The 7,609-nt window shown below is 43.3% G+C and overlaps 1 non-coding gene across 1 annotated transcript; it reads left to right on the top strand.

Annotated features, from left to right (window-relative positions):
• Positions 1–6,606: 6,606 nt before the first annotated feature.
• On the top strand, positions 6,607–6,681 carry TRNAG-CCC (transfer RNA glycine (anticodon CCC)). The gene has a single exon. It is a non-coding gene; the product is annotated as a tRNA-Gly (tRNA).
• Positions 6,682–7,609: the final 928 nt, after the last annotated feature.

Raw genomic sequence — 7,609 nt, 5'->3', positions numbered from 1 at the left:
CTCTAGATTTTTTGTTGGGCTAAGTATCTCTTTTTGTCTCCTCTTGTGAAATGCTTTTTCCTATGAACCCAGTATTGCACATCCCTTGTCAAGCTTCCACACCCCAGGAACTGCAGAGGCTGTTTCAGTTTCTTATATCTGCATTATGCTTATCAATCTAGGTCAGCTTTCAGCCAATACTCTATACGTCTCATCTGTATAGCCCTTAGAAGCTTCCAAAATACTTTGGCTTAAGCCATCTTATCTCATCCTCCTAAAAATCTTGTGCCGTGCATTTTTTCCCTCCCCAAACCAGACTCTTTAGGTTTCTTTCCTTTCCTGTGAACATCAAAGGCAGAAGGAAGTGGGACATAAAAAATTATTTTTCTTTGCAGCACAGATCTGGGGCACTAAGGAACTCCTCCACTGCTAGCTCAGCCGTGAGTGTTTCAGATAGAGCAGAAATTACAGCCCTTGCAAAATCCACCTGAAAGCCGAGGAATTGGCTTTGGAGGAAAAACAACCAGGTGATGCTTCCATGGGCAGGCAGACCTGGTTCTCATCTGATTTCTAACTAGAGGTCCAATCTAGACTTGAGGGAGAGAGAGCAAAAGACACTGGAAATAGTCAACTTGGAAAAGTACTTCCCAGTGTGAAATCTTTTGCCATTTGTATAAGACAAAGAAGCACAGCATTTGGCACTCCCCAAATTAAAGATGCTTTATTGATTTGTTTTAGCAGTGAGCCCCTGACACCTTCCTATTGGCAATGACTAGACTGGAAACCGAGAAGCCCACCCTGTCCTCTTTTGGGGTGGAGGTTTCAGATTCTGTGTGCAGAGTTGATCTGCAGTTGTGGTGTGCCTGGACGGGGCGGAAGGTTCTGTGGAGCCCTGGTTGCTGGGAGCTGGAAGGCAGGCAGAGATGGAGCCTCCGCGTGTGGGGCTGGTGCCAGACAGCTCTGCCACTGTCTGAACAATGAAGCTCCTGGAACAGTTCCTTTCATTTCTTAAATTTTATTCAGTGCCAGGTTGGGAGGCCTGGCAAGGGGTCAGCGGCCCTGTGTTAACCAGAGCAGGGCAAGTGACAAATAAATGCTGTTCTTTTTTTTTTCTTTCTCTTTTCTGCCTTCCAGGAAGATTTTTTTTAAAAAAAATCTCACTCTCTACTTCAAGCACACCCTGTTCTTTAAAGAGAAAAAGAAGCCTGCAGAGCAACATTTATTCATAAAGTCTCTATTCACATCACTCTGTGGCTTGTTTTTGGCTGAGGGTTCAGCTAACTGGTTCCCACAGAGCATAGACCAGCGGGGGATGTGGGGTTCACAGTAGAGAACAGTAAAATGATCTGCTCTAGCTTTTCCATGGATTCTAGAATAACATGGAAAATCATAATATTGCTGGATGAGTGGCATGGAGCACAGCAGTGATTTTATTCCCTATTTTCCCCCTTGGATTGGAGATCCTCTTTCCACACCACCTCAGCCTGCTCAGCCTCAAGGCTGGCCGGGCTCACCAACCTATGGGGAATATCTGGTATCTTCCTTCCCTCTCACTACAATGGGATATTTCACGTTAGACTGATTCCTACCACTGAAGGAGTCAAGGGAGCCATCCTAGGGGCTCAGAGCAAAAACTTTGGAATCATCCTCGACTCCTCTCTTTCTCACATCCCACTTCCAATTCACTAGCATATCCTGTTAGCTCCACATTCAAAATGTATTCAGGGAAACGGACTTGGCCTAGTGGTTAGGGCGTCCGTCTACCACATGGGAGGTCCGCGGTTCAAATCCTGGGCCTCCTTGACCCGTGTGGAGCTGGCCCATGCGCAGTGCTGATGCGCGCAAGGAGTGCCCTGCCAGGCAGGGGTGTACCCCGCGTAGGGGAGCCCCACGCACAAGGAGTGCACCCCGGAAGGAGAGCCGCCCAGCGCGAAAGAAATTGCAGCCCGCCCAGGAGTGGCACTGCCCACACGTCCCTTGCCGCTGACGACAACAGAAGTGGACAAAGAAACAAGACGCAACAAATAGACACAGAGAACACACAACCGGGGGAGGGGGGCAGGATTAAATAAAAATAAATAAATCTTTAAAAAAAAACACGTATTCAGAGTCTGAATCAGTCAGGATTCAACCAGAGAAATAGAACCAATAGGAAATACATGTGAAGAGATTTATTACAAGGAATTGGCTAGTACAGTTTTGGGGACTGACTAGACAAGTCCAAAATCTGTAGGGCAGGCCGTCAGGAAAGGCAGGTTGGAACTCCCAGGAAGGAGCTGAAGAATGTCCATAGAGGAATTTTATTGTCTTGAGAAAATTTCAATTCTGCTCTTAAGGCCCTTTAACTCATTGTGTTGGGCCCACCTAGCTGTCTTGGATAATCTCCCTTACTTAAAGTCAATTGATTAGGGACTTTAAACCCATCTGTTTTAGTCAGCAAAATACCAGAAATTGGTTGGTTTTTATAAAGGGTATTTATTTGGGGTAGGAGCTTATAGATACCAGGCCATAAAGCATAAGTTACTTCCCTCACCAAAGTCTAGTTTCACGTGTTGGAGCAAGGTGGCTGCTGAAAGTTGTGAGGGTTCAGGCTTCCTGAGTTTCTCCCTTCCAGGGTCTTGCTTCTCTCTGGGTTCAGGGTTCCTCTCTTCCTGGGGCTTGCTTCTCTTTCCTCTGTGAGCTTACCTCCCGGGGCTCCAGCTTAAGGCTTCAGCATCAAACTCCAACATCAAAAATCCTCAACTCTTGTCCTGGGTGGTGCTGCAGGGACAATTACCAGACATTGTATGTCCTCCCATGGCCCACTGGATGGAACATGGGAGAGTGTGGGCTATGATGTGGACCATTGACCATGAGGTACAGAGATGCCCAGAGATGTATTCACCAAATGCAATGAATGTCTCATGATGATGGAGGAAAATGTTGCTATGGGGGGAGGAGTGGGGTGAGGGGGTGGGGGGTATATGGGGACCTCATATTTTTTTAATGTAATATTAAAAAAATGAATAAAGACAAAAAAATAAAAATAAAAATAAATAAATAAAACTTAAAAAAAATATCCTCAACTCTGTCCTTTGCCATGCCTTTTATCTGTGAGTCCCCACCCCTTGGTGGCCCAATCAAAGCCCTAATCATAACTTAATCACATCCAGGTACAGACTAGATTACAAACATAATCCAATATCTATTTTTGGAATTCATAACCATATCAAACTGCTACACCATCTACAAAACATCTTGACAGCAACACCCTGATTAGCCTTTGATTGAATAACTGGTGATTGTAGCCTAGGCAAGTTGACACCTAAAACTGACCATCACAACATCCAACCTTGCCTCTTTCCTCCATAGGCTCTCCTCCAATCCAAGCCACCATCGTACCTCTTGAATTATTGCTCTAGCCTCTTCCCCAGTTTCCCTTCTCTTGTCTTCCCTAACCCTCCCTCTGCCCCCAACTCTTTTTACCAGAACATCCAGAGTGATAGTTGCTCAATGCCCTTGTGATAGGCAGTATAATGGTCTCTCCCAAGATGTCCACATCTCAATCCCAGAACCTGGTAATATCTTACTTTACACTGAAAAAGGGACTTTACAGATGTGATTAGAGTACATGATGGGAGAGTGTTCTATATCATCCGGTTGGACCCAGTTCTTAAAAGTGAATGAATCCTTCAAAGCAGAAGGGGAAGGCAGAAGAGTGAGTCAGATATATGTAACTTGAGAAGGACTTGGCCCTCTGCTGCTGGCTTTGAAAATGGAGCCAGCAGCAGCCTCTAGAAGCTGAGAATGAACCTTGACCAAGCCAGCTAATACCCAAGGACTTCAGTCCTATGACCTCAAGGGATGGGATTCTGCCAAAAATCCAAATCTGCAAACTGATTCTCCCCTAGAGCTTCCAATAAGACACATAGCCCCTCTGACACCCTGAGCTCAGCCTCGTTGGACCATGTTGGACTTCTGATCTATAGAACTATAAGATAATATGTTTGTCTTGTTCAGACCACTAAGTTTATGGTTATTTGTTTCAGAAGCAATAGAAAATGAATACGTCCCTCCAATGACTTCCCATCCCGCTCAGTAAAAGCCACACTCCTCAGAATGGCCTAAACGTCTCTAGGATCACCATGTCCCCGTCTTTCTGTCTGCACCCCTGACTGCTCTCTCACTCACCCCTGCTCCAGTCCCCTATGTTGACTCCAGGACCCAGGACAGAGTGAAATGGGCGAGGCACTGCCTCAGAATGCCAAAACACTCAGTAATCAAGGTAAATCGTATTTTAATATAACATCAAAATTAATGTGAAAAGATCTGTGATGCACAAATTATTGAAATTTTAGTGAGAGGCAAGTGCCATCCCTGTCCTTCCATGGCTTACCTCTAAGCCAGCCCCAGGCCTTGCTGCTCCCAACCTGCCAGGCACGTGCCTGCAAGGCTTCTGCCCTTACCTGCTTCAGTCTTTGCTCAAATGCCACCTTCTTAGTGAGCCTTCCCTGATCATATATTTAAAATTACAGCACCTCTCACCTGCACTCCCTGATCTCCGCCACTGCTTTGTATTTCCCCAGAGCCCCTAACACATCTAACACACTGTTTTATTATTTACTACTTTTTGTTCACTGCTGTTACCAGAGCCTAAAACAATATGTGGCATACAGTAGCCATTCAGTATTTTGATGATAATGAAGGAAGGAAAGGAGGGAAGAATGAAGGGATAAGGAAGAGAAATGGAAGAATTTAAAGAAGGAGGTAAATTTCAGAGACTACCTGTTGTGGGAAACTGGCTTACCTATTTGTTGCTTCCTGTTATTGTACAAGATGTTCTAAGTTGCTTCCTGTTATTGTAAATTACCTTATTGTAGATGTTACAAGTTACTTCCTGTTATTGTACAAGATATTCTAAGTTGCTTCCTATTATTGTAAATTACCTTATTGTAGATGTTGCAAGTTGCTTCCTGCTATTGTAGAAGATGTTACAAGTCACTTCCTGTAGCCCACAACTGCTCGTTAAGCTTTCAAATAAATACTATGGGGAAACTAGAGTTGAGGCTCTCAGTTTCAAAAGCTGTGAAGTCCCCTGGTCCCATCTTTGTTCCCTTCTTGTGTCTTTCTTTCTGTTCTTTTTATTTCTTCAGTTCTGCATCGCCTTCCCTTCGTGCAGACTTATTGCTGAGCTGGTTTCAGCATCTACCTGTGTAAGAAAATCTCTGTTTATAAGGAGGGTTATTTTTCCTTCTCTCAAAGGGTAAAAAGCCATCAGAGGAAGTTTGTTCTAGTAAATTAATTAGTAAGATTTGAAGTAGGTATATGCTTTCTTTTCTAGGAAATTAGCTAAATACTGTTTTTGCTGAAATTCTGAGAAGTGCTTGAACCTCACCTCTCTACAACGGTGTGTTAACATCTGGAGATTTTATTCTCTACTAGCTCCCTCTAAACTAAAAATTCAACTTCGATTATTCTCCACCTCCTGCAATTTTTTTTTTTTTTTAGTGTATTCTAATAAAGCTACTGTCAAAATCAGTGATAGGTGGGAAAAGGGAGGAGCAGGAAGCTCCAGGATTCAGTCTCCCTCCAGGAGAACAACTATTAAATAGGCAGGAACTGTCTGAAGCAACTGCTTTGAAACTCTGGAGGCCCCTGGAGCACTGCACAGCATCCAGGGAAGGGCGGAAGGAAAAGGCTGGTAAATTAAGGTAAAGACCAGTTAACTGCGCTCTCCATACTGAGGTAACTGGCACCCGTGCCCAATTCTCGCGGCAGACTGCCATGGGGTCCAGCCCCTGGCCAACTCGCTGGTGACAGAAAGGAACCTAAAAATCCTCTTCCCCAAGATCACAAGGGGGCACACCAATCACTGGCCATGGCTTTGGATTAGTGACTTCAGATCACCGGGGTTGCCATTCTGAGGGTGGCCGTTGTTCTCACCCACCGGCCAAGGATGCTGAGGAGATGTTTAAAGATGCTATGCTTCCTCGGGGCCGCCGGCGACAGTTGAAGAGCTGCATTTGCCAGGCAGATCAAGAAAGCACAGCTTTGGTAGAAACTCCTGGCATCTTCCTCTCCCCTCCCCAGAGCAGCTCAGGAAGCTGATCTGTGCCCTCTTCGAGGGTCCCTGACCTTGTTCTAGCTCAGAAGACTCACTTGGGAAACTCCTCCCCTAGAAGAAATTACCCTCAAAGCGAAAGCAGCCTGAGACAAAGAAAGGAGGAAAACCTGGAAAGGCAGACAATCTAGGGCAAAGGCACCCCTCCTCTAAGCAGGCAGGTTTATCTCCTAGGAAACAGAGGGGCAATCAAACTCCTATAAACCGTGAACTCCAAAACAACTCACAGGCTGTACAAGCCCAGGACAAGACCCACTCAGAAAAGACAGGCAGACCTCCTGATAGGAGGAACGACACTCAAGAAAATCTCTGTCTTATCACCAGCTGCTTACAAAATCATGGAAGAGGACTCTCAGGGAATAAACTCAGAGTTAACATGTTAAAATATTAAATGGGGGAACAGATGTAGCTCAAGTGGTTTAGAGCCTGCTTTCCATGTACAAGTTTCCTGATTTGAGCCCTTGTACCTTCTAAAAACAAGACAAAAAAGCAAACAAACAAACAAAAAAAACCCCAACTCTCATTGGGGAGTGGATGTAGCTCAGTGGTTGAGCACCTGCTTCCCATGTATGAGGTCCTGGGTTCAATTCCCAGTACCTCCTAAAAAAAATTAAATGTAAAGTGTACAAGGAAAGAATACAAGACAAAGAAACAGAAAATGATGACCTATCCAAAAGAAGAGGATAAAAATACAGAAAACACCAATGAAGAAAACAAGAATGTGGACATACTGAAAAAAAGACTTCAAAAATTATCTTGAAAATGCTCAAGAAGATGAATGAAATTTCAGAGAAAGAAGTACGTTAGGAAAATATTGAATGAGCATATGAGAATCTTAGTAAAGAGACAAAAATTTAAAAAAAAGAACAAAAATAAACTTCAAAAAGAGTTGAAGCTGAAATGAAAAACTCCAAGGAGGATTTCAACAGTGGATTGGAGTTGGTAGATGAAAGAATCTATGATCTTGAAGATAAGACCATTGAAATGAGTCAGGATGAGGAGCAGAAAGAAAATAAAGAATTATAAAAAGCAAAAATAACTACAAAGCAAGCAGAAGGAATGAAATATAACAAAGATTAGAGTGGAGATAAATTAAATAGAGAACAACAACAACAACAAAAAAAACAATAAAGAGGTTCAACAAAACTCTAAGGTGGTTATTTTTAAAGATTAAAAAAGTGGCAACCTTTAGTTAGACTAAGAAAAAAGAGAGAACACAAATAACAAAAATCAGAAATGAAAAAGAGGACCTTACTACCACTACCAACTGCCCATGAATAAAAAGAACTATAAGAGGATAATATGAACAACTGTATGCCAATAAATTAGATAACCTAGATGAAATAGACAAATTCTTAGAAACACACAAACTACCCACATGGTCTCAAGAAGAAATAGAAGATCTTAACAAACCAATTACTAGTAAAGAGATTGAATCAGTAATTAAAAACCTTCCAACAAAGAAAACCTCAGGATGAGGTTTTATGACACATTCCAATGTGTCACCAATCCTGCTCAAACACTTCCCAA

This window comes from Dasypus novemcinctus, chromosome 1, assembly GCF_030445035.2.
Source record: "Dasypus novemcinctus isolate mDasNov1 chromosome 1, mDasNov1.1.hap2, whole genome shotgun sequence".
NCBI lineage: Eukaryota > Metazoa > Chordata > Mammalia > Cingulata > Dasypodidae > Dasypus > Dasypus novemcinctus.
This window is presented reverse-complemented; position numbering and strand designations above follow the sequence as displayed.